Below are 27,202 nucleotides of genomic sequence, written 5' to 3'. Positions count from 1 at the left end.
GTCCTGCATTAGTTTCTTCTTCCAGTCCTCTGCATCTTGTCTTTGGATTCTGACCTGTAAAGCTTGCCTTGAGGAAGAGCCAAGCCGGTTGGAGGGATATTTCAACCTCACCAGTAAATTTGTATCATGTGTCTTGGTACATGGAAACTGTGTAGTCCCTGGAAATCAATTCTTTGCCTTGTTGATTTGTAAGTTAAAATGCTTCAAATCTCCTGTGGTTGATTAGTTTATTTACTTTCAATGTTAAGACAGGAAACGTAAAAGATGTTCCAAATGCTATTGGTCAGTTCAATAAGCTTTATGTCAATTTTAGATTTCCGATCAAAATGGATTTGATAAAAGAATTCTCTTACGTTTCTGCAATTTACGTTGTCATTTTTCATTTATAAGTTATCACTCTACTTTTCAGTACGATATTTTGTTCTTCCGGTAACAAGCTTGATATTCTTATGAAATCTTAACACTGTATGTAGATCTACAATCAATAATACATTGCGTGTTCACATCTCGTAGATTTGCTGCTTATCGATTATGATTGTGTCCCCAAAAAGATAATTTTAATAAGAATTGGCTGAGTTAGCTCTTCCACATTTTAATCATCTCTTGGAATCTTTCCTCTTTGTTTTGCAGACAAATATCACTAGACTGCAAGTTTCTACAATCTCAGCAAATTATTGATTATAGCCTTCTGTTGGGTCTACATTTTAGAGCTCCTGAGGATCTGAAGGGATTTTCACAACCTCCTGCTACAATGCACAACCATGAGAGTTTACCTGCTGATGATGGTAAGCATCTCTTTCTGATTACAAATACTTTTCAAATGAACTTGTATTTGTTTTACGTATGTTCTAATTTCTTTTCTATTTGGTGATGCGAATAGTTTTCCGATTAATGATTTCTTTCCCTGGAAACAGTATAGTCATACACTCAGAATAAACGCAGAAAAAGGACTGTTGGAAAAGAAGATCTGAGCAATTAATGACAACTCGGCAACTGGTGTAGTTCTCATTACAATTTAAGACTTTAGTACTGGTCGACATTTTGGGATTTGGAACATCCTCACGCCACTAAGGGGGTGGAACATGTATCCTTACCATGTTATTGATATCTATGCGGCCGACTAGCGCCTAGTGCCTTTTAGAACCTTGATTTTCATAACTTCGAAATGGCACGCACTTGGAAGAATGAGGAAATGGGAAAGAAACATAATGAAAATGACTTTGAATGGAACAATGTTGTCTTTCCCTCCAGCCATGCTTTTAATACCAACCGAATTCCCTTATCTCCTCGCATTTTACGTATTTCATATTTGAACTTATATTCCAATTTGAATAGGTGTGACTTTGCAAGGGGAGCTTTTGATTCCTCCTAAAGGTCTTCTACTGGTAACCCATGAACCTGGCTCTGTCAGTACTGCACCAGGTCCTCACATCAGAGGAAGTCCGTTGAAAGCTTATTCTCTCGGTGACAAAGAAGTCAATCTCTTGCTCCCTGGTACAGGAAGGTACTTCTATTGTTTGTACTTTTACACTTACTATTCGCACTTTTGGGCTCGGATATATTTTGAAGTTTGACACCGTAAGCGTTTGGATCTTCTGTTACGTTCATATGAGTGAAACGACACCCTAGAAGATTCATGATACGTGGCCTAACCTTCTAATCAGCTTTCATCTGATTTGAATAGTATGCTGACGCGAGTGACTTAGTAGCACGGTCAAGCAACGGTAATTAGATTGCTGAAAACATAGAAATTCATAGCTTGAAAACTGTTGTTGAATTCTGTGTTTCATTCATTGTTCGAGCAGCACATAGTTACCGTCAGCTGAATTTTTCTCAGGTTAAGGGTGCAACTAGGTGTAGACATGCCGGCCCGGGCCAATCGTAAGATTGTGCGGGAAGAGGTCAATTCAACAGAAGTAGAACTATTTGAATTCTACGACGTGGTTCTTTATATGGGGATAATCGACATATTGCAGGAGTACAATGTGAAAAAGAAACTCGAGCACGCTTACAAATCGTCGAAGTTAGACCCTCAACGCGTTTCTGCTGTCGAACCGGAGCTGTACGCTAAGCGTTTCATCAATTTATTGGAGAAAGTTTTCCCGGTCCTGCTGTAACGTTTACTTACCTTCTTTCGTGTTCCTGTCACTTGCGTGATCATTTGTTGGTAAAGTTGTATAATCTAAGATTTCAATGTACGAATAGCAGTATTGAGTACATAAAATCTAGAGTAAATTATGTTTTACCCCATCAAGTTTGAGATTAATTGCAATCGCTTACAACATTTTGAAAACATTTCAGTGTCATACATTACTTATAATTTTATTTCAATATCATACATCCGATAGAAATTCTGTTTAATTGACCATTAAATAATGAATGGCAAATATAGGGTTCATCTTGCTATTCCCCTGCCATCCGAGCAACACCTCTATCACCATCTCCACTTCTTTCTCCATGACCACTCCCATTCGAACTTTGAACAACCAAAAAAACGATCTTTGAAATAAAATTATAATTTGGTACCAAATTTTAAACTTACTACAATATGATTGGTAATTTTAAAAATTAGGCATAATAAATGACGTATGAAAGCATCATCTTAAACAAAAATGCTATTCTTACCACTTATTTATACTATCATTTGTATAATCTTTCTAATAAAAAATAATTCACATGGGTTGGCGATTCCTATCTCTATTAGAAATAATACAAATGATGGTAAAAATACGTGATAAACATAGCATTATATGTCTTGTCCAAAATTATTAAGAGAAGACGAGAGAATAACCGTTGAATAGTGAATGGTCATGGGCCAAGGCCTTATACTTTTCCAAACCACACCAGTGTGAGTGTGCATTTTAGCCCATTCTACAAAGTGAAATTTGAACATCTCTTCGCCCAGCGCAATTCTTTGTTGGAAGAAGATGGGAAAAAAATCATAATGTTGTAAAATCGACGGTGTGTGCAATGGAATAAATAAACAAGACACAAAATTTACAAGGTTTCTCTACAGTCCGTGTGACTGGAGTATGTCCTCGGAGTAGCAGTGATGCTTTCGTTTATAATATGAAGTAATAAGATTACAAAGATAATTTTCTCCATTATGTCCTCCCTTTTTATTCTCTCTACCGTGTGCCTTGTGGCTTCTCTCTTCTTTCTTCTTTCTTTTCTCTCTTTTCAGCCGTAAGGCTTTGTGTTTTTGTGTGTGATTTTATATGAAAGGATGAGGCAGTAAGTGAATTAGTGGACAAACATGTAAAGTTGTAGTGGGTTGACCATCCAGACATTGAATGGCTTATAAGATTACAACACATAAAGTATTCCTTCCTTTTCCCTTTTCTAGCATCACTTTTTGACCGACACCGGTCTTTCTTGGAAGAAAATGCGAAGAACATAAAGCATTCTTTCCTATTTCCCTTTTTTAGCATCTCGCTGGCACCGTTATTTCTTGGAAGAAGATGCAAAAAACATAACTTTTTTTACTTTTCCTCCAATTTGTAGATCAATCTAGTATTTCTGTTCTTAAATTCCTCTTCATCTTTGATGCTCATCGGTGACCAGGTGCGATCGATCAATGGTTGCTTTTTCTTCTTCTGGCCCTCAATGGAAATACGAAGTGTTCATCAATTTCAGAGGGGAAGACACTCGCAAAGGCTTTGTCAGCCATCTTTACAGAGCTCTGCGTCAGAAAACAATCAACATCTTCATCGATGCCCAAGAGCTCGGAAAAGGAGACCGCCTTTCCGAGCTCCTGACAGCAATTCGAGAGTCAAGGCTTTCGATTGTTGTTTTCTCTCAAAACTATGCTTCTTCCACTTGGTGCTTGAAAGAACTCGTGGAAATCTTGAAATGCAAGGATACCAAGGAACAGATTGTACTCCCCATTTTCTACGAAGTTGATCCGTCTGATGTTCGTAAACTCAAGAGAAAATTCGCGGAAGCTTTTGATCAGCACGATCACGATTCTAACGTCGAAATGGAAGAGGTTCAGAGCTGGAGATCCGCTCTTACAACTGCCACCAGTTTATCCGGCTGGGATTCGCGAAACTATGAGTAAATTTTAATTTGTTTTAGTTTCCTATTAATTTTGAGATTTTTGTAGGGTTTAGGGGTTATTGTTTTAAGTTTTTAGTTTTCATTTTTTTTTAAACTAGCAGATGAAAACTTGTTATTTGGTGTTGTTATTATATATATATATTTTTTTTTTTAATTTGACAGGGAGGATGCAAAGCTTATAGAGGAAATTGTGGAAGATGTTTTTAGAAAATTAAGGCACATCTCATCAACACCATGCAAAGATAATGGCTTGGTTGAAATGGATTCTCATATGCACGAAATGCATTTACGTTTACAACCTGGTCCTCCTGGGGTGGAGTTGGGTGATGTTCGCATTGTAGGAATATGGGGTATGGGTGGTTTAGGCAAAACAACCATCGCTAGAGCTGTTTACGACGAAATCGCTTGTCGATTTGAAGCTTGTTGCTTTCTTGAAAATGTCAAGGTGGGTTTCATGAAGCATGGCGAACAACATATGCAGACACAACTTCTATCTAGTATCTCGGGAAACAAGGTGGAGAGTTTCGACATATTGAAAAATGGTTTCCAGTTGATGTTAAAAAGCCTTGGTCACAAAAAAGTTCTTCTTGTTGTTGATGATGTAGACAAATTAGCTCAAATTGAAGCCTTACTCGGAAAGGAACATTCTTTTGGTGGTGGAAGTAGAATTATTATAACAACTAGAGATGTGCAATTACTAAGCGGAGCTGATGCGATATATAGCCCCAAGCTTTTCAGTGGTGCTAGAGCTCTGAAACTCTTTAGGCGGTATGCCTTCAGAACAAACCAACCCACCAAAGATTATGATGATCTTTCGTGGTGTGCTGTAAAATATGCTAAGGGTCTGCCTTTAGCACTCAAAGTCTTGGGAGCTTTTCTTGATAAAAAACTGTACGCGAGTGGGAAGATGTGTTAATAAAAATAAGGGAAATCCCACGACGAGAAATTTATGATGTGCTTAAAACAAGCTTCGATGGACTAGATGACACAGAGAAAGACATCTTTCTAGATATTGCATGTTTCTTTAAAGGAATGCAAAAAGACTATGCAATTGAAATTCTGGACAGTTGTGGTTTCTATCCTCGTACAGGTATAAGAGTTCTAATCGATCGAGCTCTCATAACTGTCTCACGGAAGGGGGAACTGGAGATGCATGATTCACTACAGGAAATGGGTCGGGAAATAGTTCGCCAAGAATCTATCAAAGAGCCAGGGAGACGAAGCAGGTTGTGGAGTTATGGAGATGTTCATCGTGTGCTAACTGAAAATACGGTGAGAAATCATTTTCTTATGCAATGTTTAGTAGAAAGCTTCAACTTTTGACCAAAATTTATTTCTTAGGCCAGTTTGGGAACGATTTTTGTTAACAATTTTTAATTTTTAGTTTTGATTTTTTTTTAATAATTGAAAATTATAAACGATTACCAAACAAGTTATGTGTTTTCTATTTTCATATTTAAAAAAATGGACAAACAAAAATTAAAAACTGAAAAGAAAATGATTATAAAATGGCTCCTTAAGAAACAAGCATTAACTTTCCATCAAAAAATAGAAACAAGCATTAACTTCACAATCTAAACAAAGGTTCTCTGTTTTTTCCTTCACTTTGATTTGCACAGGGTATAAAAGCAGTTGAAAGCATAATCTTGGATTTGTCGAACTCAGGTGAGGTATGCTTAAATGCTGAAGCTTTTGATAGTATGACTCAACTAAGACTTCTCATGATCATTCAGTCTTCCGACAAACAACACCTGATTGGGCACTTAAAGTTTCTTTTTCGTGAGTTGAGGTGTCTCTTCTGGCTTCGTTGCCCCCTTAAGTCTTTGCCATCCAACTTTCAATTAAAAAATTTTGTTTACCTTGACATGCAACATAGTTGCATTGACCGACTTTGGGAAGGAACCCAGGTACGTAAGATCATCATTTACATGTATATGATTCTTTAAATGTTTAGGTTTTGACATGTCTTATTAAGTAATGCATGTTTTCCTGAATGTTTTAACCGACGCTGGAAAAGTTGAAATTCATCGATTTAAGATATTGTCAATCCCTTAAGGAAACCCCTGACTTCACAAAGGTGCCAAATCTTGAGGTGCTAATTCTTAGACATTGTACAAGTTTAGTTGAGGTTCACCCATCTATTTCAACTCTTACAAACCTTGTTTTATTGGATTTGCATCGGTGCAAGCAACTTAAGATTCTAGCCAGCAACATTCGTATGCAATCTCTTAAAACCCTTGATCTTTCTGGCTGCTCGAGTCTTGAGATGTTTCCAGAGATTTTAGCAGTTATGGAACTATCAGAGCTTAATTTATCAAGGTCAAAAATTAAAGAATTGCCCTCGTCAATTAATAATCTCACGGGGTCTTATACCAGAAACATGCCTCTGACAAATCACAAGGTTTCAAAATAGATGGTTCCCAATTGCACTTATGTCAAAGAGGGAAGATGTCTAAATTTCACTGTTTGATTATGTAATTTAACAATGGTGAAGTGCATCTGAAAAAAGCAAGATGAGCTACAGACACTTGTCCAGGGATTTTAAAGTTGAGCACAAGGTTTTCATTTTAGAGATTGAAGAGAAGTCTTTTGGCGAGAGGATTAGGATAACAGAGAGAACGAGAGCCAGAGGATATCAGATATCTTTTGACTTGGGTTGTGCAGCATGGATCACTGATCAGTTAAAGGCGGCCATTGACACGGGAGGACTGAACTTCTTCAGAAAATACAAGGGTCACAACTATCAGTTTTGGGTTGAAGGATTTCAGAACAGAAACGGGGAGGTCCTTGTTCTTTCCAAAACTGAAAAGGATGGTTTTGTCAGAAATATCTTCGTTCCGAAAGGTTTCAAAGGCATCGGATGGAGAAATCTGGAAGAGCTGATGTCTGAGATCCTGCGAGGGGGAAAGAAGACGGGGGCTACAATGAGGAAGGTGAACCGGGTTGGAACTAAGCCTAGGAGAAATCTTTTGGGCGGCGGCTTTCAGGGCTCATACAGGGATGCAGTCATTGGAGGCAAGTCGACGTCAACTGAGGAATCCACACGGAGTGCCAGAGAGGATTTTTGGAAAGAACACACTTGGAATCAGATGACTTGCTCTAAAGAATCTTACAGTTGGGGATGTGTTGTAGTCTGTGAGAGAAAGGTGGTGCATCAATCCTGGAGGGAGGTGGAGGCCTCACTTCGAAAACTTCTGGGAACGGACATCAGACTCTCGCCATTTCAATGCAACAAAGCACTGTTTGTTTGCCAGAACGAGGAGGAAGCAAAGAAAATTGCACTACTTGGAGCTATAGCTATGAAGGAGTATCCCGAGGTGGAACTAGCGGGGTGGTGGGAGAGTTTGAATTCAAATAAAAGATTGACGGTCAGTTATGGAGGTTGGGTTGCATTGGAAGGTTTACCACCGCATCTTTGGACCAAAAAATTCTTCCAGGATATTGGTGAGGCTTGCGGAGGTCTGGTGGATATTGACCAAACAACCACTAGTTTTGGTTTTCTGCTTGAAGCAAAGATAAAACTAAAAACCAACTTCACTGGTTTCATCCCTGAGGTAGTAGAAGTGGCTGACGGAGACCTAGTCTTCAGGGTCAGGATCCGACAATTAACGCCAGCGAAGAGACCTATGCTTTCGGATGAAGATCGGGGTAAATCGGAATCTTTAGTTGGGTCTCTGAAAAAGGATCAGCAATTACAAAGGATTTCTGGAATACATCATCCGGCGACGGCTGAGCTCGGAAAGGCAGCTCACACGACGGGGACTTGCGTCAGTTTCCGAATAGGCGCCTTCGACTGCCCAGTCACCATCGGATGTGACAGAAAGCTTGATCACAACAGGTCTGTGACTGTGGGCGCGAGTTCCGAGGAGCATGCAAACCCAATCTATGACCTTACTTTCCCTGAAAGAGAGCGTGGGACGCCATCTCAAGAACAGGACGTGACAGCTACGGCGAGTCAATCAACAGAAGCGGCGGTAAATGATTTTTTAATGATTTCGAAATTGAAAGGAAGTTCCAGTATCATGATTTCTCCGGGTAAAAGCAAAAGTTTGGAATTAGATGGGATAGAAGATGGCGGTGGCTCTAGTACAGAGGAGGCACAAATTTCAACAAGCAGGGAGTATTTTAATGGAACAAGAGTGGAGATCTTCACTAGAAATAGTGTAAATGCATGTGATAGGAGCGGGCCCAATAAAAACAACTTTATTCCAATTAAACTTGATGGAGTAGCGGGCCTTGATCCACAAAGCCCAAATATTGGAGATAACATTGTGGTGAGCGGGCCTATGACTGCCAAACATTTATTTACAATTATAAATGGTAATTCGGCCCTAACTATTCCCGGGCTGAGATCTCATCAACAATCCGAAATGGACTTTCTGTGTAAGTCTCTAACGTTTTCGAACCCGCTTGAGGACCTAAGGCTGCCAACTCTAAGGAATACCGCGCCACAGTATATGGCTTTGGGAGATCCCCAGCAACTTCGGGCCATGGAGTTCTATGCAGCAGGCGCTCCAATTAGACCTTCCTGGAGCATAAGTTCGAGTTTCTTTGGGAGATTTGGACAACACGACAGGGGCGGAAAGCGGCTAAAGCTTCTTCTACCACATGATTTTGGCTCTTGTCAGAATCACCTAGAATGGCCTAATCCGACGGAAGCGCTGTCTTCTAACCTCACATTCACCGATTCAGTTAGTGAATTAGAGGAAGATATGGAGTGCGAGGCCGATGACGACATTGTCCGATCACCGGGCGGGTCGAGTGAGAAGAATTCAGCAGATCAATGGTGGAGAAGGATGGAGGATTTTGGCATGGATTCGGTTCAATTGTTAGACAGTGACGACGAAGATTTCTCCGCTCAATCTTCTGTCGCTGATGGGGAGGTGGATGCTTACTATCAAGAGGAAAAAGAAATATCTGACGATTTTAAAGTATCATGTGAGGACCTCCACAACCTCTTCATTGATTCAAATTTGGAAGCAGTGACAACGTTGGAGGAGGCAACCAATCACGAGGAGCAGTCCGTTACTGAGGAAATAGGAAAAAACAAGAAAATATTGAAGTACAGTAGAAGGAAAAAATCGGCAGGAGTATCAGCCAATCGTGAGGCCCAACATCTAAGTTCCAAATTTTTGTCTAAAATGAAGGTTTCCTTGTTTCCGTTGAAAAGGTCTCTATTCCAAGAAAAGAAGAATGGGAAAGTCAGAAGAGGCAAGGGAGAGGGTGGTTTTAAGGGAGAAAGCAAACTTCACAGGGGCACTAGTAGTGTTAATGAAGATAATTAGTTGGAATGTTAGAGGATTGGGAAGTACACGGAAGAGGCTAACATTGAAAAAGCAATTCCAACGGTTACAGCCGGACATCATCATACTACAAGAAACTAAGAAATCATTGATTGACAGAAGTCTTGTGGCTAGCGTGTGGGGAAGCAGATATAAAGAGTGGATTTTTGTCCCTGCTCAAGGAAGCTCAGGGGGTATAGCTGTAATCTGGAACACAAAACACATTTCAGTAACCGAATCTTTGGTCGGTGTTTTCTCTGCATCAATAAAAATTAAGGCTCCAAATGGGATGGAGTGGTGGCTATCCGGAGTCTATGGTCCATGTAAAAATAGAGAGCGAAGGGAGTTTTGGGAAGAATTGGCGGGACTTTATGGTATGTGTGGAACAAGATGGTGTATAGGAGGAGATTTTAACGTGGTTAGATTTATAAATGAGAAATCAAACGGGGGGAGGCTGACTAAAAGCATGAGGAATTTTAATGATTTCATTCGAGAGACAGAACTCAAGGATTTGGATCTACTCAATGCACAATTTACCTGGTCAAATCTCAGAGAAGAACCTGTGTGTCGGAGATTAGACAGATTTTTATGCTCTACAGGTTGCGAAGATATCTTTCCTGAGGCTAGACAAACGGCCTTGGCTAGGGTCATTTCCGATCATTGTCCAATCCAGCTAGACACCAACAAAGTGAAATGGGGGCCATGTCCTTTCAGATTTGAAAACATGTGGCTCCAAGATCCAGAATTCAGGAACAAATTCAAGGAATGGTGGCAATCGGAGCAAGTGGAGGGGTGGGAGGGTTATAAATTTATGAGCAAGTTAAAAGCCATGAAAAAAAAGGTGCAGAGCTGGAGTAAGGAGAGTTTCGGCGAAATCGAAAAAGTCTTGAAAGAAGCGGAAGCAGACATAGAGGAATTGGATAAGAGAGAGGGGGCGGAAGGCTTAGATTTTGAAGCTAGAAGTAAAAGGGAAAAACTCCAAAACCTGGTGGGAGACTTGGCTTTTAAAGAAGAAGTGAAATGGAGGCAGAGAAGCAAAGTGGAATGGGCAAAGGAAGGGGACGGTAATACAAGATTCTTCCATCGAGTTGCAAATGGAAGAAGGAAGAGAAACTATATTGAAAGGTTGGAGTCGGTTGGAGGGGGATTAATAGAGGATGCAAAAGAGATTGAAGAGCATATTGTAAATTTTTTCAAATCCTTATTTAGCAGTAACGACGAGGCATGTTGGGGTTTAGAAGGTATAAATTGGGCCCCAATAAGCGCCCTTGAGGCAATTTGGCTTGAGAGGCCTTTTGAGGAAGCAGAAGTGAAAAGAGCAGTTTTCGATTGTGGAAAGGACAAGTCACCAGGACCAGATGGCTTCTCTATGCAAATGTTCCAACATTGTTGGGATATTTTGAAGGAAGATATAATGAAGATCATGGAGGAGTTCTTTGAGAAAGGGATAATAAATGCAGTGACGAACGAAACTTTCATTTGCCTAATCCCAAAGAAGTCAGATTCTTTGAAGGTGACGGACTATAGGCCCATCAGTTTAGTAACTGGATTGTATAAAATTATAGCGAAAACACTGGCTTCAAGATTGAAGGAGGTTTTGGTTACCACTGTCTCTCCACATCAAGGGGCGTTTGTTAAGGATCGACAAATTTTGGATGCTGTCCTCATTGCAAATGAAGTGGTAGAAGAGATAAGGCAGAAAAAAGAGAAGGGATTGGTGCTCAAGATCGACTTTGAAAAAGCGTATGATCATGTTGAATGGAGATTTCTGGAAGAAGTAATACAAAGAAAAGGTTTTGGCAATAGATGGAGGAAATGGATGCAGGGATGTTTATGCTCTGCAAATTTTTCAGTTTTGATCAATGGGAGGCCTAGGGGAAAATTTCAAGCTTCAAGAGGATTGAGACAAGGCGACCCACTGTCACCCTTTCTCTTCACCTTAGTAGTCGATGTTTTGAGCAGGTTAATGGAGAAGGCTCAAGAAAATGATCTCATCAAAGGTTTGTGTATTGGGCAAGAAAAGGTGGAGATCTCTCATCTTCAATTTGCAGACGACACCATATTCTTCTTGACGGAAGACGAGGAAGTTTGGAACAACCTATTACAAGTGCTCAACTTATTCTGTTCGGTCTCAGGATTGAAAATCAACAAAGCGAAGTGCTTTTTGGCAGGAATAAATTCAGAAAGTGAGAAATTAAACAGGATGGCAGTTTCTTGGGGTTGCGAGGTAGGATGTTGGCCTATAAAGTATCTGGGACTTCACCTTGGGGGAAGGCCAAGAGCTATAAGGTTTTGGGATCCAGTGGTAGAAACAATGGAAAGAAGACTTCAAAGTTGGAAGAAGGCTTTCCTATCCAGAGGAGGTAGATTAACTCTAATTCAATCAGTCTTGGGAAGTTTGCCGATTTACTATATGTCATTGTTCAAAATTCCTGGCGGGGTAAGAAGACGTCTAGAAAAATTAATGAAAGGGTTTCTCTGGGAAGGCGTGGAGGAAGGTAAGAAATCCCATTTGGTCAAATGGGAGTTAGTTACTAAAAACAAGGAGGAAGGAGGTCTAGGGGTGGGGAATTTGAGGAATCAGAACGAAGCACTATTGGCTAAGTGGTTGTGGAGATTCCCAAGGGAGTCTCATTCCCTATGGCACAAGGTGATAAGAAGCAAGTATGGGCTACAAGTGAATGGATGGAATGCACTTCCTCCAAGGAGGGTTTCAAGTCGTAGCCCATGGAAAGACATTTCGAGTGGTGCTCATCAGTTTCTTGGATGCTGCAAGTTTGAGGTGGGCAATGGAGAGAGGGTGAGGTTTTGGGAGGATGGGTGGTTAGCAGGAGGACCGCTGAAGGAGCAATTCCCCAGATTATTCTTATTATCGAGGAAGCATAATCATAACATTTCTAGCTTTGTGGAAGCTTCGTCAAGTTCCTTGAGTTGGAACTTTGATTTTAGGAGAAATCTGAATGAGATGGAGATAGAAGAGGCGGCCAGCTTATTACAGAAAGTGGAAGTGGTTCGCTTGTCTCCATCAAAAATGGATAACAGAAGGTGGAACCTAGAAGCTTCAGGTTTGTTCACATGCAAATCCTATCGTTCATTACTGAGCAACAATGGGATTGTGCACTATTATCCACCCTACTCTCAGATTTGGAAATCAAAAGCTCCTCCGAAGGTTAAAATACTTGTATGGCTTGTGGCCACTGGGAGTCTCAACACTTGCGACAAAATTCAAAGGAGAAACCCTCTGATGTGTTTATCCCCACATTGGTGTAGTTTATGTAAAGCTAAGGAGGAGAGTGTAAATCACATCTTTCTTCATTGCTCCTACTCGATCCAACTATGGTGGAAACTGTTTCAGGAGGTTAAAGTAAGTTGGGTCATTCCTAAAGGGTGTTTTGAGCTACTAAGCACCAATTTTAAGGCACTTGGAAAAGGGAAAAAATCCAAAGCTTTGTGGGGTTGCCTGGTATCGGCAATTTTTTGGAATATATGGCTGGAACGCAACAGAAGGATTTTTGAAGACTATACTGGAGTGGGGGCAGAAGTACTTTGGGGGAGAGTAAAATATTGGGCATCTTTTTGGGCTTCGGCTACTAAAGAGTTTAATAATTGCTCTCTTTCTCAAATACTGTGGGATTTGTTAGCAGCAGTTAAGTGAGCTAAGTCTAGAATTGGCTACTATAGCCAAATCCTATTGGGATTTTCCTTTCTAATTTGTTGGTGGACTTCTTATCCACTTCTATGTTTTTCACTATTCTTTAATAAAATTGTTTCTTCTCAAAAAAAAATTAATAATCTCACGGGGTTGAGATATTTGAAACTAAAAGATTGCAAGGAACTCAAGAGCCTTCCAAGCGTCAATCATATGAGATCTCTCGTCACTCTTGATCTTTCTGGCTGCTTGAGTCTTGAGATGTTTCCAGATATTTTAGCAGTTATGGAGGAACTATCAGAGCTTAATTTATCCGGGTCAAAAATTAAAGAACTACCCTCGTCAATTAATAATCTCACGGGGTTGAGATATTTGAAACTAAAAGATTGCAAGGAACTCAAGAGCCTTCCAAGCGTCAATCATATGAGATCTCTCGTAACTCTTGGATCTTTCTGGCTGCTTGAGTCTTGAGATGTTTCCAGATATTTTAGCAGTTATGGAGGAACTATCAAAGCTTAATTTATCCAGGTCAAAAATTAAAGAACTGCCCTCGTCAATTAATAATCTCACGGGGTTGAGATATTTGAAACTAAAAGATTGCAAGGAACTTAAGAGCCTTCCAAGCGTCAATCATATGAGATCTCTCGTAACTCTTGATCTTTCTGGCTGCTTGAGTCTTGAGATGTTTCCAGATATTTTAGCAGTTATGGAGGAACTATCAAAGCTTAATTTATCCAGGTCAAAAATTAAAGAACTGCCCTCGTCAATTAATAATCTCACAGGTTTGAGATATTTGGACCTAAGACATTGCAAGAAACTTAAGAGTCTTCCAAGCATCATTCATATGAGATCTCTCATAACCTTTGATCTTTCTGGCTGCTCAAGTCTTGAGATGTTTCCAGAGATTTCAGCAGTTATGGAGGAACTATCAGAGCTTAATCTATCCAGGTCAAAAATTAAGGAACTGTCATCGTCAATTAATAATCTCACAGGTTTGAGATATTTGGACCTAAGACATTGCAAGAAACTTAAGAGTCTTCCAAGCATCATTCATATGAGATCTCTCATAACCTTTGATCTTTCTGGCTGCTCAAGTCTTGAGATATTTCCAGAGATTTCAGCAGTTATGGAGGAACTATCAGAGCTTAATCTATCCAGGTCAAAAATTAAGGAACTGCCATCGTCAATTAATAATCTTACGAAGTTGAAAAGTTTGGACTTAAAAGACTGCAAGGAAATCAAGACTCTTCCAAGTAGCATTTGTCAACTTAAATTCCTATATTGTCTCTCTCTTTCTGGTTGTACAAAATTTGAGGTGTTTCCAAGCATTGAAGAAAATATGGAGGGATTAAAAGTGCTTCATTTGGATGGAACATCTATCAAAGAGCTTCCCCCCTCGATTGAACGGCTTCAGCGGCTTGTGTTATTAAATCTGAGAAACTGCAAAAGCCTTGTACATCTTCCCGACACTTTATGTAATTTGGCGCAACTTTTAACTCTCGATCTCCGTGGGTGCACAAATCTTTCTCAGTATCCTGTCAACTGTGAGGATTTAGTAAGCTTTTGGGATCGTCTAGTAGATTTTGAAAATGGGCATGCTGACATTTTGACACCTGTACTACTCTCCAAAACATCATCGGCATCCACTACGGAGCTCCGTCTTGGCTAGGGTTCCTCTCGGCCCCAACCCCCCAATTTCTAGGTAATCAAAATCCAAACCCAATATCTCTACATGTGGAATACATTTGTTGCCGATCTTTTCGTTCGTGTTTGGCGGGGTTCAATTGCTTATGTGCTGCTTTTCTTATACTTTTGATTTGTGCTTGTGCAGAAACTGTGAAGATATTGCTATGTCAATTCCCGTTGCAAATTTGGGTGAAAGGTAGTTTGCATTTCCTTTTATCTTAACATTTCTATGTCTGCAAATTACAGTGGATGAGCCCTCTGATTTTGTGTAAATGAAGTCTTTCTTGGTATTGGTAAAGGTTGAAACTTTACTGGGGTATTGCTTGGAATAGTGATTTCTGGCTTTTGGATATGAGTGGGGGTTTTTGACCCTGTGAAGGCTCTGTGAAGTGCTTCTGCAAAAAGGGCTTTTTGGATTGCTTTTCAGTTTGCTTGCTTTGTGGTGATATAGTGCTTAGGATTTCATGCTTGGTCCAAGACAATGGAGATGTTTATGGCCAGATTTTTATTTCTTTGGCCTTCGATTTTGTTGTGACTTATGAAAACGATATGAAGAACCTTCTTAAGAAACTGCATATCATGTCCAACCAATCAGAAGATTCAGAAGGGTCTGCAGCTTCATCAAGGGGTAGTAAGTCCATTAGCAAGTCATCCCCTGAAACTGAAAGGCTTTTGCACTCGAGGTCCCATCAGGGTTCTGAGAATAAACCCTTCTCGGGGATTTCGGGTCAGTTGAATTCAGTTGCCAATAAGCATGGCCCTAGTCCCCCATCATCTTCGAATGTCAATAGGGCAGCGAGAGTGGAGCAGCCACCTGATGCAGCTGTTAGTGGGAGTAGTTTAGATGTTGTTTCGGATACAGGTAGGCGCGATTCGGGGTCTAGTACCTCGAGGGATGCTGATATAGCAGAAGAGTATCAGATTCAATTGGCTTTGGAATTGAGTGCTAGGGAGGATCCAGAGGCAGTTCAGATTGAGGCTGTTAAGCAGATTAGCTTGGGATCTTGTGCTCCTGATAATACTCCAGCTGAAGTTATAGCATACCGCTATTGGGTACGTTTCTTTTCATGTACAACTCTGAATGAATTTCGGTTGACTTACTGTTCATTACCTGCGACTACATTCAAACTAGACCAAACGGTGTTCAACATTCCTTCATTAAATTTAAACTTGGAATTTGTTTGGTTAGTCAACTTTCTGCTTATAATATGCCGGAAACTATATACAGAGAAACGAATTTCAGTTGTCGTCTGTCCGTAGATGATAGTATTCTAAGTACTAGGCTTTAGTTACCTTCGTTGCCAAAAGTGTGAAAAAAAGTGTGTACCGAAAGGTATTGGTGTCAACATCATTGCTCCTGTGATCCTTGCCTCTTCATTACCTGTGATGAATGAGACACCGGAGACCTTTTATTGATAACCTTTGAGAAGTTTGAACAATGTAGTTGACAGTCACCATCAACAGAGCTGAAAAAAAACCTCTGTTTTGGGCGGTAACGACCTGTTTGTCCATGGTGAAACTGAGTTTGCATTTCCAACAAAGTGAACATCATCCACCCCGGGACATAACAGTTAATCCATTTTCTGTAAGCGGGAATCCATTCCAACCAAGCCATTCTTTTCACTTGATGAGATGTTGAGCAATTTCTTAAAAATATCATCTACAATCAACTCAATAAACTCAAATTTGAATTAATTACGTTTCTGCCATTGTCTGTGTGTGGGTTGTGCTTCACCCAAAACAGCCGGTTGGGCTGTTGTTTTGGGGGCCGAAGGGTGGAGGCGTGATTTTGTGGGAGAGAGGAGAGGGGGTTGGGTGCAGAAGATCTGATCTCGTGATTTGGGGGAGAGAGGAGAGGGGGTTGGATGCAGAGATTTGGGGGCGTGATTTTGGGAAAGGAGGGGGGGTTGGTCGCAGAGGGTGCATGATGTGGGGGATTGTATCTGTCATTCCTCTTGAAATGGCAGCTTCCCTTCACAACGCAATTTACGCTGGTCTCTCTCTCCCCTCCCTCTTCTTCTCCATCAAAACCACAATTTCTCCAATCCAATCTGTCCTATTTCTCAATACACCCACCTCCCTCTCAAGTCTCTAGCTTTAGCCGGCAGCAACCCAACCAAACTAACCCAAACCCTCAAATGGGCAGCCCACCCAAACCCATCACCACCCATCACCATCCATCCCCATCTTCACCGCCTACACCACCAACCCACCGTCCCTCCACCGCCTCTGCACCCAAACCAACGTCCAAATGCACTCTCTTGCTTTGTTTTTGGAATTCGTTTTTAAATTTGATATCTTTTTTGCAGCTGCTGGAAAGAGGTCGCATGAAAATTTCTCTTATGGGAGTTATGGTGGAGTTGGGGAGGAAGAATAGAGTATTCAGCAGCTGAGATTCAAAGCTGCTTCGCTTTCTTTCTCAAGTGTTTCATCAAGGAAGAAGATGGTCAGTTAGTTCTCTATTTTTCGCGAAAAAAAATATAAAATTATGATTTGAAGAATTTTTGGGAAAGTTGAGTTTTGAGCTTATGAATTCATTTTGCAGAAACCAAATGAACCCAAGATCCGGATTCCGAAATCTTCAGGACCTGTAGAAGAGGAAAGGCCATTGAGATTATTCTTAGTGCATGCTGAAACAGAATCTCAACAAAACATTATGCTGTTGATTTAATCATCAACTATAGTGTTGTGGTCTGAATTCTTTCTTATTAAATTCAGCTGGTATTTTACCATATTTAGATCTATATGTGCATCATTCGTTTTTGAGGTCTCTCTAATCCCATAGTCTTTTTTGCCAAATCCTTTCAATAAATTAGCATGTCAAATTCATAGGAATTTAGGAATTAATGCACGCTTGTTGATCTTTTCTCGAAAATTCACTGAGTACACAACCTGCATAATACAGGCTTAGGAAGATATCAGAATTTATGTTTGGGAATGAGCTTCCTGCCAAAAGAGAGGTAATTGTCTTATATCTTCTTCTCTCATTGTGTTTATATTTATTTTTCCTGAGTTTTGTTCGAATTTGACAAACAAGAACTACAAAGGCAGCTATGAATATCCCGCGATCCATTAGTGGTTGAAGAATTAATTGGCCGTATATCTTGGATTTGTAGCGTTTTCGTTTCGGAAACATGTGAGACTTTATGCATCATGTCTATTTGTGCAATATATATCCCTTATATATTTGTTGTTCAAAATATTAGTTCACTTACAATTTAATTCTATTCATTGTTGTCGTGTCTTTTCAGGGTAAACTAGGGATGGGCAAATACCCATTGGTTATGGGTAATCGCGGTTATCCTCCCATTTAAATTAAACGGTTACGGTTATGGGTAACCGTTTAGATAAATAAACGGTTATGGGTATAACCGTTTACCCGCGAAATTTAAATGGACGATTACGGGTATTAACCACGGTTATAAACGGGTAACCGTTTACCCATTTATTTTATATATGTAAAACTAACACAAATCATGTTCTCAATCCAATAATACTTAGCACCCAATAAATTAGCAAGGAAGTCATCGGTCCTTCTCTCAATAACACTATTACAGGAATGATGATTTTCATCATCAAGGAATTGGCCAAATTAATTTAAATTTCTTGCGGGTAACCGTGAAATTGACAGAAATGCTTTGACAGAAATGTCTTCTAAACAATTTTTGTAACCCAATAATACTTAGCAAATATTATATTTACCTTCGTTGGTAACAGTTAAAAATATCGTCCGTAAACTATTATTTCAATTATTGAAATGGTATAAGGACTTAAAAAATTAAAATATGGAAATGTATGATGAATGTACCTATAACGGTGTTTAATTGTCAAAAAAAAAATTATGACAATTTTATTTTAATTTTCAACTTCTTTTCGAACGACTCCACTCAAAGTTGTTTGGGAGCATATGCTCCTATCAACTTTACACGGGACACACAAAAGAAGTACTTTGATTCTATTAGACGGGGGAGGGTGAAGAAGCTAGGACAGAAGGGTAGAGTTCAAGAGAGCAAAATGCGTTTAGGAACGTGGAATATAGGAACCTTAACGGGAAAATCTATGGAAGTAATGGAAGTTATGGTGAAGAGAAGGATAAATATTATGTGCCTACAAGAAACTAAGTGGGTTGGTCGTAAGGCAAAGGATCTAGAAAACTCAGGGTTTAAACTATGGTATTCAGGCACAAATAGAACGAGAAACGGTGTTGGCATCATCGTGGACAAGACCTTGACACAAGATGTTGTAGATGTCAAGAGGGTAGGAGATAGAATCATGGCAATCAAGATTGTAATATGACAAGAACTTATCAATGTGATTAGTGCGTACACACCTCAAGTAGGGTTGGATACGAGTTCGAAAGAGAAATTTTGGGAAGACCTTGGAGACTTGGTGCAAGAAATTGCTCAGACGGAGAAGTTATTTATAGGAGGAGATTTAAATGGACACATGGGCAGGGAGACAGGCAACTATGGAGGTTTTCATGGTGGCCATGGTTTTGGGGAGAGAAACAAGGATGGGGAAGCTATCTTGGATTTTGTAATGGCATATGATCTCTTCTTAGCCAACACCTTCTTTAAGAAGAGAGAAGAACATGTGATCACCTACAAGAGTGGGTCGTCAAAAACACAAATAGATTTTCTTCTAATGAGGAAAGGGGATCGTATAACTTGTAAGGATTGCAAAGTTATACCAGGAGAGAGCGTGGCTAATCAACTTCGCTTGTTGGTGATGGATGTACATATCAAAAGAGTGAGAAAAAAAAACAAGACTTAGAAGTGCCCAAGGACTAAATGGTGGAATCTAAAAGAAGAAAAACAAGCAATTTTCAAAGAGAAAGTAATCACCCAGTGTGTGTGGGATAGAGAGGGGGAAGCTAACCAAATGTGGGATTCCATGGCTAGTTGTATCCGAAAAGTAGCAAAAGAGGTATTAGGAGAGTCCAAGGGCTTTGCCCCACACCAAAAGGAATCTTGGTGGTGGAATGAGGAGGTACAAACAAAGGTGAAGGCTAAGAAGGAATGTTGTAAAGCCTTATACAAGGATAGGACCGATGAAAATGGTGAAAGGTATAGAAAAGCGAAGCAAGAGGCGAAGAAAGCTGTGAGAGAAGCTAAGTTAGCGGCTTATGACGATATGTATAAGCGACTAGATACCAAAGAAGGAGAGTTGGATATCTATAAACTAGCTAGAGCAAGGGAAAAGAAGACAATGGACCTAAACCAAGTGAGGTGCATCAAGGATGAGGATGGAAAGGTTCTTGCTATAGAGAACGCGGTTAAAGACAGATGGAAAGGTTATTTTCATTATCTTTTCAATGAAGGACATGAAATGAGTGCTTCTTTAGGGGAGTTGAGTAACTCAGAAGAGTGTAGAAACTACTTTTTTTATCGTTGAATCCGGAAGGAAGAAGTGGTTGTAGCTTTGAAGAAGATGAAGCATAGAAAAGCAGTAGGCCCAGACGATATACCAATTGAAGTGTGGAAAGTTTTGGGAGAGACAGGTATAACATGGCTCACTGACATTTTCAATAAGATTTTGAAAACGAAGAAGATGCCAAATGAGTGGCGAACGAGCACTTTGGTGCCTATCTACAAGAATAAGGGCGACGTACAAAATTGCATGAACTATAGGGGTATTAAGCTAATGAGTCATACAATGAAGCTCTGGGAGAGAGTCATTGAGCATAGATTGAGGCAAGAGACACGGGTTTCGGACAACCAATTCGGGTTCATGCCAGGGTGCTCAACCATGGAGGCAATCTATCTCTTACGAAGATTGATGGAAAGATATAGAGATGGGAAAAAGGATTTACACATGGTCTTTATAGATTTGGAAAAAGCGTATGATAAGGTCCCAAGAGACATTCTTTGGAGGATTTTAGAGAAGAAAGGAGTACGAGTAGCATATATCCAAGCTATAAAGGATATGTATGAAGGAGCAAAGACTGCCGCAAGAACTCATGAAGGACAAACCGAAAGCTTTCCCATAACTGTAGGATTACATCAAGGCTCATCCTTAAGTCCTTACCTTTTTGTGTTGGTAATGGATGAGTTAACAGGACATATTCAAAATGATATTCCTTGGTGTATGCTTTTCGCAGACGATATAGTGTTGATAGATGAAACTCAGGAAGGGGTAAATGTAAAGCTTAACCTTTGGAGAGAAGTGTTGGAATCTAAAGGTCTTCGCCTAAGCCGATCAAAGACAGAATATATGGAGTGCAAGTTCAGTGCAAATGAAGGCCAAAACGAGTTAGGGGTGAGAATTGGAGATCAAGAAATACCAAAGAGCGACCGTTTTCGTTACCTAGAATCTATCTTGCAAAAGAACGGAGAATTAGATGGAGATCTCAACCATAGAATACAAGCTGGATGGATGAAGTGGAAGAGTGCATCCGGCGTGTTGTGTGACCGCCGTATGCCACTGAAGCTCAAGGGAAAATTTTATAGGACGGCAATAAGGCCGGCGATGCTGTATGGCACAGAATGTTGGGCGGTGAAGTATCAACACGTACACAAAATGGGTGTAGCGGAGATGAGGATGCTTCGTTGGATGTGTGGGCATACGAGAAAAGATAAGATTAGGAATGAGGATATCCGGGGTAAAGTAGGAGTAGCCGAAATTGAAGGAAAGATGAGAGAAAATCGGTTACGGTGGTTTGGACATGTGCAGAAAAGGCCTACTGACGCTCCGATTAGAAGATACGACTATGGGACAGAGGTTCAGGGCCGAAGGGGTAGAGGAAGACCTAGGAAAACTTTGGAAGAGACCCTAAGAAAAGACTTAGAGTACTTAGATCTAACGGAGGACATGACACAGGACATAGCACAATGGCGTTCTAAGATTCATATAGCCGATCTCACTCAGTGACTTGGATTTTCCAAATCTCTAACCGAGAAGTTTTCCTCACTCGGGAAATTAAGGGAACACTACCTCAACCTACATGCTCCACTCACAAAGCTTCAACATACAAGCTTCAACAAAAGAAAATTCAAAGAACTTAGCGAAGAATGCTTTGGTGTATTTAACACAATACGTTGAAATGAAGGAAAGCTTATTTATTGATATCCCCGATAAGTTACAAATATGTACATATACATAAGTCAAAATAAACAAACAAGAGGAAGCCTTCACAAAGGTTGCTTAGGAGAAGTCTCAGCAGTCGGTTGAGCCCCAGAAAGAGAAGGCACCGGAGGGGGATCATTCGGAGCCTCAATACTGGACAGAACCCTAGAAGGAGAAGGCATCAGAGGTTGATCATTTGGATCTTCATTACGCGGTACAGCCCCAGAAGACGAAGGTAATAAATGCTTTTAGAACAAACCCACAAATCTCTGATGATCAAGTAAAACATGACCATCAGATTCCTTCATCTGGTCAAGCTTCCTCTTCATGTTTGTAGCATAGTCATGTGCGAGCCGGTGCAACTGTTTATTCTCATGCTTGAGCCCTCTAATCTCCTGTTTGAGACTCATCACTTCAACCGCTAATGATTCAACTTGGCGGGTTCGAGCAAATAGGCGTTGGGCCATATTAGACACAGAACCTGCACACTGAACACTGAGAACCAAAGAATCCTTAACAGCCAACTCATCAGACCGTTTGGAAAGTAGTCTGTTATCTTTGGGAGTGAGAAGGTCCTGGCCACCACCGCAGCGGTCATATCATTCTTCATCACGGAATCCCCAACGGTAAGAGGACCAGTAGGGGAAACGAAGGATGGGCGCCATATGTTGTCTGGAGAAGGCGGGGTTGCCTTTTCAACAAGGTTCAAGTCAAAACGACGGTCGGAGGGGCCAGACATTTTCAAAGGTATTGAAGAGAGAAGAGGTCGGACAAATCAAGATCTTAGAAGTGCAAGAATAGAGCTTCTACTGGTGGAGATTCAAGTGTGCTTTGGAACTTAATGACATCCCCTATAAAAATCTGCACTCGACGAAGCTTCAGAAATCGAAGAGGCGCCTGCTCAGAAATCGAAGAGGCGTTTGCTTTCTCAAAAGCTGGGCTGCTCAGAGACCACGAGGGTCGATCTCAGAAATCGAAGAGGCGTTTGCTTTCTCAAAAGCTGGGCTGCTCAAAGACCACGAAGGCCGATCTCAGAAATCGAAGAGGCTTGCTTTCTCAAAAGTTGGGCTGCTCAGAGACCACGAGGGCCGATCTCAGAACTCAAAGAGGCACCTACTTTTCTAGCCTTGTCAGCACCTGTCACACGCACACTCAGCTTTGCGGAAATTATGAGCATTCTGTCGAAGATTTCTGGTGAAGTAGAAAGCACATGAATCGTACTGTTCAATCACCCACTTCCCACACACAACAGTAGCTCATGGGTACCACAAATAACTTTGCCAAAGTTTTCTGACAAAGTTGAGACACGTGAAGCTTGCAGCTCCCACTACATCGCTCTGACCAAGAAGGGTAAAAGAATAGCAAAGAAACAACACTAACAAAGTTTAGACACATAAATTTTGAAGGTCTAGCTACCATATTATTACCCACAAGGGTAAAGGAACAGTACCACTGTTGGATAATTGGAAAGTCCCTGTGTGTCAACCTCTGTGCTTCATGGCAAGGTAGACTAGCAAACATGCCCAACCTTTACTCACATTCGAGAAAACTCCTAACAAGATTGCTTGCTCCAAAATCGAAGAGGCACCGCCCTCCGAATCTTGAGAGCCAGACTCCCAACATGATTACTTTCTCAAAAATCGAAGAGAGGGTAAAGGAACAGTACCACTGCTGGATAATTGGAAAGTCCCTGTGTGTCAACCTCTGTGCTTCGTGGCAAGGTAGACTAGCAAACATGCCCAACCTTTACTCACATTCGAGAAAACACTCCCAACAAGATTGCTTGCTCCAAAATCGAAGAGGCACTGCCCTCCGAATCTCGAGAGCCAGACTCCCAACATGATTACTTTCTCAAAAATCGAAGAGACACCACTCTCCGAATCTCGAGAGCCAGACCCCCAGCAGGATTGCTTTCTCAAAAATCGAAGAGGCATCGTTCTCCGAATCTCGAGAGCCAGATTCCCGACAGGATTGCTTATTCGAAAACCGAAGAGGCACCACTTTCCCAACTTCAAGAGCTGGATCTCCTTGGATAAAGCTTGTCTGTAATCTTCACACGCAACATCAGCTTTCCAGATACCACAGACCATTTTTTCAAAGTGCTCTGACAGAGTTAAAACATGTGAAGCTGGTAGCTCCCACTACCGTGCTATGACCAAGCAGGGTAAAGGAATAGCATTACTACTTGATGTTAGGAAGACTCCTATATATGTTGACCTCCATCCCTAACGGACAGGCAGGCCTGCAAAAATGCTCAACCCTTCCTCATATCTGAGAGAGCACTCCCAACGAAGCCTTTCGAATTATTCAGCTTTCTTTCCCCCGATAATACCTCTGCAAACAAGCTATACTAGAGCAAGAATATCTCATATCATCAGGGTTAAAAGCAAGAGTATCCCATATCATGCTTTTTCCCTGTCTTTTCCTTTGGCCTTGTTCTTACCTGCAAGACAAGGAGAAAGAGAGCAATCAGTCAGCACTTGGAATCAAGCTTCCAGCCAGGAACTGACTGCCTGGAACCCCTTACCTGATTACTTACCTGACATTGTTCTCGAGTACTCATCTTCAACATCTTATGTTTCCAAGGAAGATACCGCATCTGCCTGAGAAACAGATAGGGCAAGTGAGAAGGATACAAGGAAGCATGTGGAGACAAGCGTAACAGCACACGTGCCGATACATCCACTACTCTGTCAAAAGCAAAAGTATCCCATATCAGCAGGGTCGAACGTACTCTAGATTTGATGGACTTGTTTTGACCCTCAAATTCTTCAGTCGGCATTATATTCTGGAGGAAACCAGAAAACCCTCCAGCCCAGTTCAAGAATAAGCCTGTGGAAAGTTACTTCTTCAAAAGCAAAAGTATCCCATATCATCTCTTCTCATTTTTCTTCTCTTTATCCTTCATGTTGCCTGCAAGATAGGGAGAATGTGAACAATTAGCCGGAGCTCTGATTATTTACCTTGTCTGTCACCTCTTTCAGCAGATCCCCTAACTCGGCGACTTGAGGGACTCCTACTACATGGTTTGTATCGCGCTTGACCAAGCCTAAAACTACAAGTAAGCTTCAAGTGAAATTGATACATTACCTTGTGCATCTCCACCAGTTAAAGATACCACCCCTGGATGGAGGAAGAGTACTTCCAGAGAAGATGCCACATCTACCTATGAGATAGATAAGGCAAGTCAAGACGATACCACACTCCGGTACTTAGAAGTTTCGTGATTACGAGATCATTCTCCCACAATATTTCCTAATGTCATTTGTACTAAATTATTCACTTGTATTCACTAAAGGAGAGTTTGAACCTATGTACTTGTGTAAACCCTTCACAATTAATGAGAACTCCTCTATTCCGTGGACGTAGCCAATCTGGGTGAACCACGTACATCTTGTGTTTGCTTTCCTATCTCTATCCATTTATATACTTATCCACACTAATGACCGGAGCAATCTAGCGAAGATCACAAAAAGCGACCGTTTTCGCTACCTAGGATCTATCTTGCAAGAGAACGGAGAATTAGATGGAGATCTCAACCATAGAATACAAGCTGGATGGATGAAGTGTAAAAGTGCATCCGGCGTGTTGTGTGACCGTCGTAGGCCACTGAAGCTCAAGGGAAAATTTTATAGGACGGCAATAAGGCCAGCGATGTTGTATGGCACAGAATGTTGGGCAGTGAAGCATCAACACGTACACAAAATGGGTGTAGCGGAGATGAGGATGCTTCGTGGGATGTGTGGGCACACGAGAAAGGATAAGATTGGGAATGAGGATATCTGAGGTAAAGTAGGAGTAGCCAAAATTGAAGGAAATATGAGAGAAAATCGGTTCCGGTGGTTTGGACATGTGCAAAGAAGGCCTACTGACGCTCCAATTCGAAGATGTGACTACAGGACAGAGGTTCAGGGCCGAAGGGGTAGAGGAAGACCTAGGAAAACTTTGGAAGAGACTCTAAGAAAAGACTTGAGTACTTGGATCTAACGGAGGACATGACACAAAACCGAGCGCAATGGCGTTCTAGGATTCATATAGCCGACCCCACTTAGTGGGAAAAGGCTTTGTTGTTGTTGTTGTTTCAAGTTGTTAAAAAACATGTAGACAGGTGAAAAAAGGGTAATGGTAAAAAAAAAAAAAGATAAACGGGTTAAAAAGGATAAATGGGTAAACGGGTATTAAACGGTTACGGTTAAATGGGTATGGTTAACCGTTTATAAACGGTTATGGGTATGGGTATAACCGTTTAGGCAATTACCCAACGGGTATGAGCATAAACGGTTATGGGTAAATTAACCGCGGTTACCCGTCCGCATAACCATTGCCCATCCTTAAGGTAAACCGGTTAATATTGAAGTCTATTGATACTGCAATTTAATTCTATTCAATAGCACTTTTAGTTATTTCTTTTAGCCTTACCAAAGCATTCCCAGACACACTCTTTAAGTTGATCAATCATTTGTTTTGTTCAACGTGGCATGTTGCTCTTTAATATTTGTGTATTTGTTAAAAATTGAATCAATAGATTAGGATGAGAAATTCAGTTTCGGGTTTTGTTCCACAATGACCCTGGTTGGTCATTTATATCTGTGTGTGAATTTTGCAGTGAAATTAAGGAGAGGATTAAGAAGACCAAGTAAAGAAGAGGCGTGGTTTTGGCGTGGTTTGGCAATCTATGACTGCTACTTGGACAAAGCTTTTTGAGGGGTTGGGTTTGTTCGTTTTGGCATCATCATCCCCATCTGAGCAAATCCATGCTCAGAAATCAGAGATGAGAGCCCCAAGACCGTTGCCTACACCGCCGTCTCAGAAAAGCTGAGCCCAGATCTCGTGAGATTCAAGCTCCACGCAAAGCCTTAAAGTAATTTTCTGTTATACGTTTGCTTTTGTTTGATATCACCAACATTATTCTATGGTTTGTTTTTTAAATGAATTATGAGATTTAGGTCTATTTATTTGTTTCATTTCTCTCATTTTGAGTCTTCTTCTGTCCGTATGTTCTTTGTTCCAAGTCCAGTTGGCTGTTTTCTTTTTCTGTGGTTTTATTTGTTGTTTTCAATTTGTTGATCTGTGACAGTTGATTCACCGTCTTCACTGCACCATTTGTTGTTTTCAATTTGTTAATGTCTTCACCGCACCATTTGCATAATTCACTGATGTCTTCACTGCACCATTTGCGTAATCCAGTAATCACTGGTAAGAACAATTTGTAAAACATCACCAGCATTCGCTAAAATTTGGTGCATATATCGATGGGATACTGATAAATGTAAACATCTGTGTTGTTAATTTCTTAGTGGTTCAGTTACTTTAATTTTTCTATTCATTATGTTGTTCTTTTCAAAAAAAAAATCTAGTTGATTCGTAATTTATCACTACAAGAAAGTTATTTTTTTTTTTTGTCACATTTCAATATCTGAATTATAACAAAAACCCGTATTCTTCCCGGGAGAAACATTCA

The 27,202-nt window shown here is 40.6% G+C and overlaps 2 pseudogenes; both read left to right on the top strand.

The window, feature by feature from the left end:
* The window catches only part of LOC126632057 (disease resistance protein RPV1-like), a 28,772-nt pseudogene extending 15,051 nt beyond the window's left edge, over positions 1-13,721 (top strand).
* LOC126632055 (disease resistance protein RPV1-like) lies at positions 34-26,714 on the top strand (annotated as a pseudogene).
* Positions 26,715-27,202: the final 488 nt, after the last annotated feature.

This window comes from Malus sylvestris, chromosome 8 (assembly GCF_916048215.2).
Source record: "Malus sylvestris chromosome 8, drMalSylv7.2, whole genome shotgun sequence".
In the NCBI taxonomy this organism is placed as follows: domain Eukaryota; kingdom Viridiplantae; phylum Streptophyta; class Magnoliopsida; order Rosales; family Rosaceae; genus Malus; species Malus sylvestris.
This window is presented reverse-complemented; position numbering and strand designations above follow the sequence as displayed.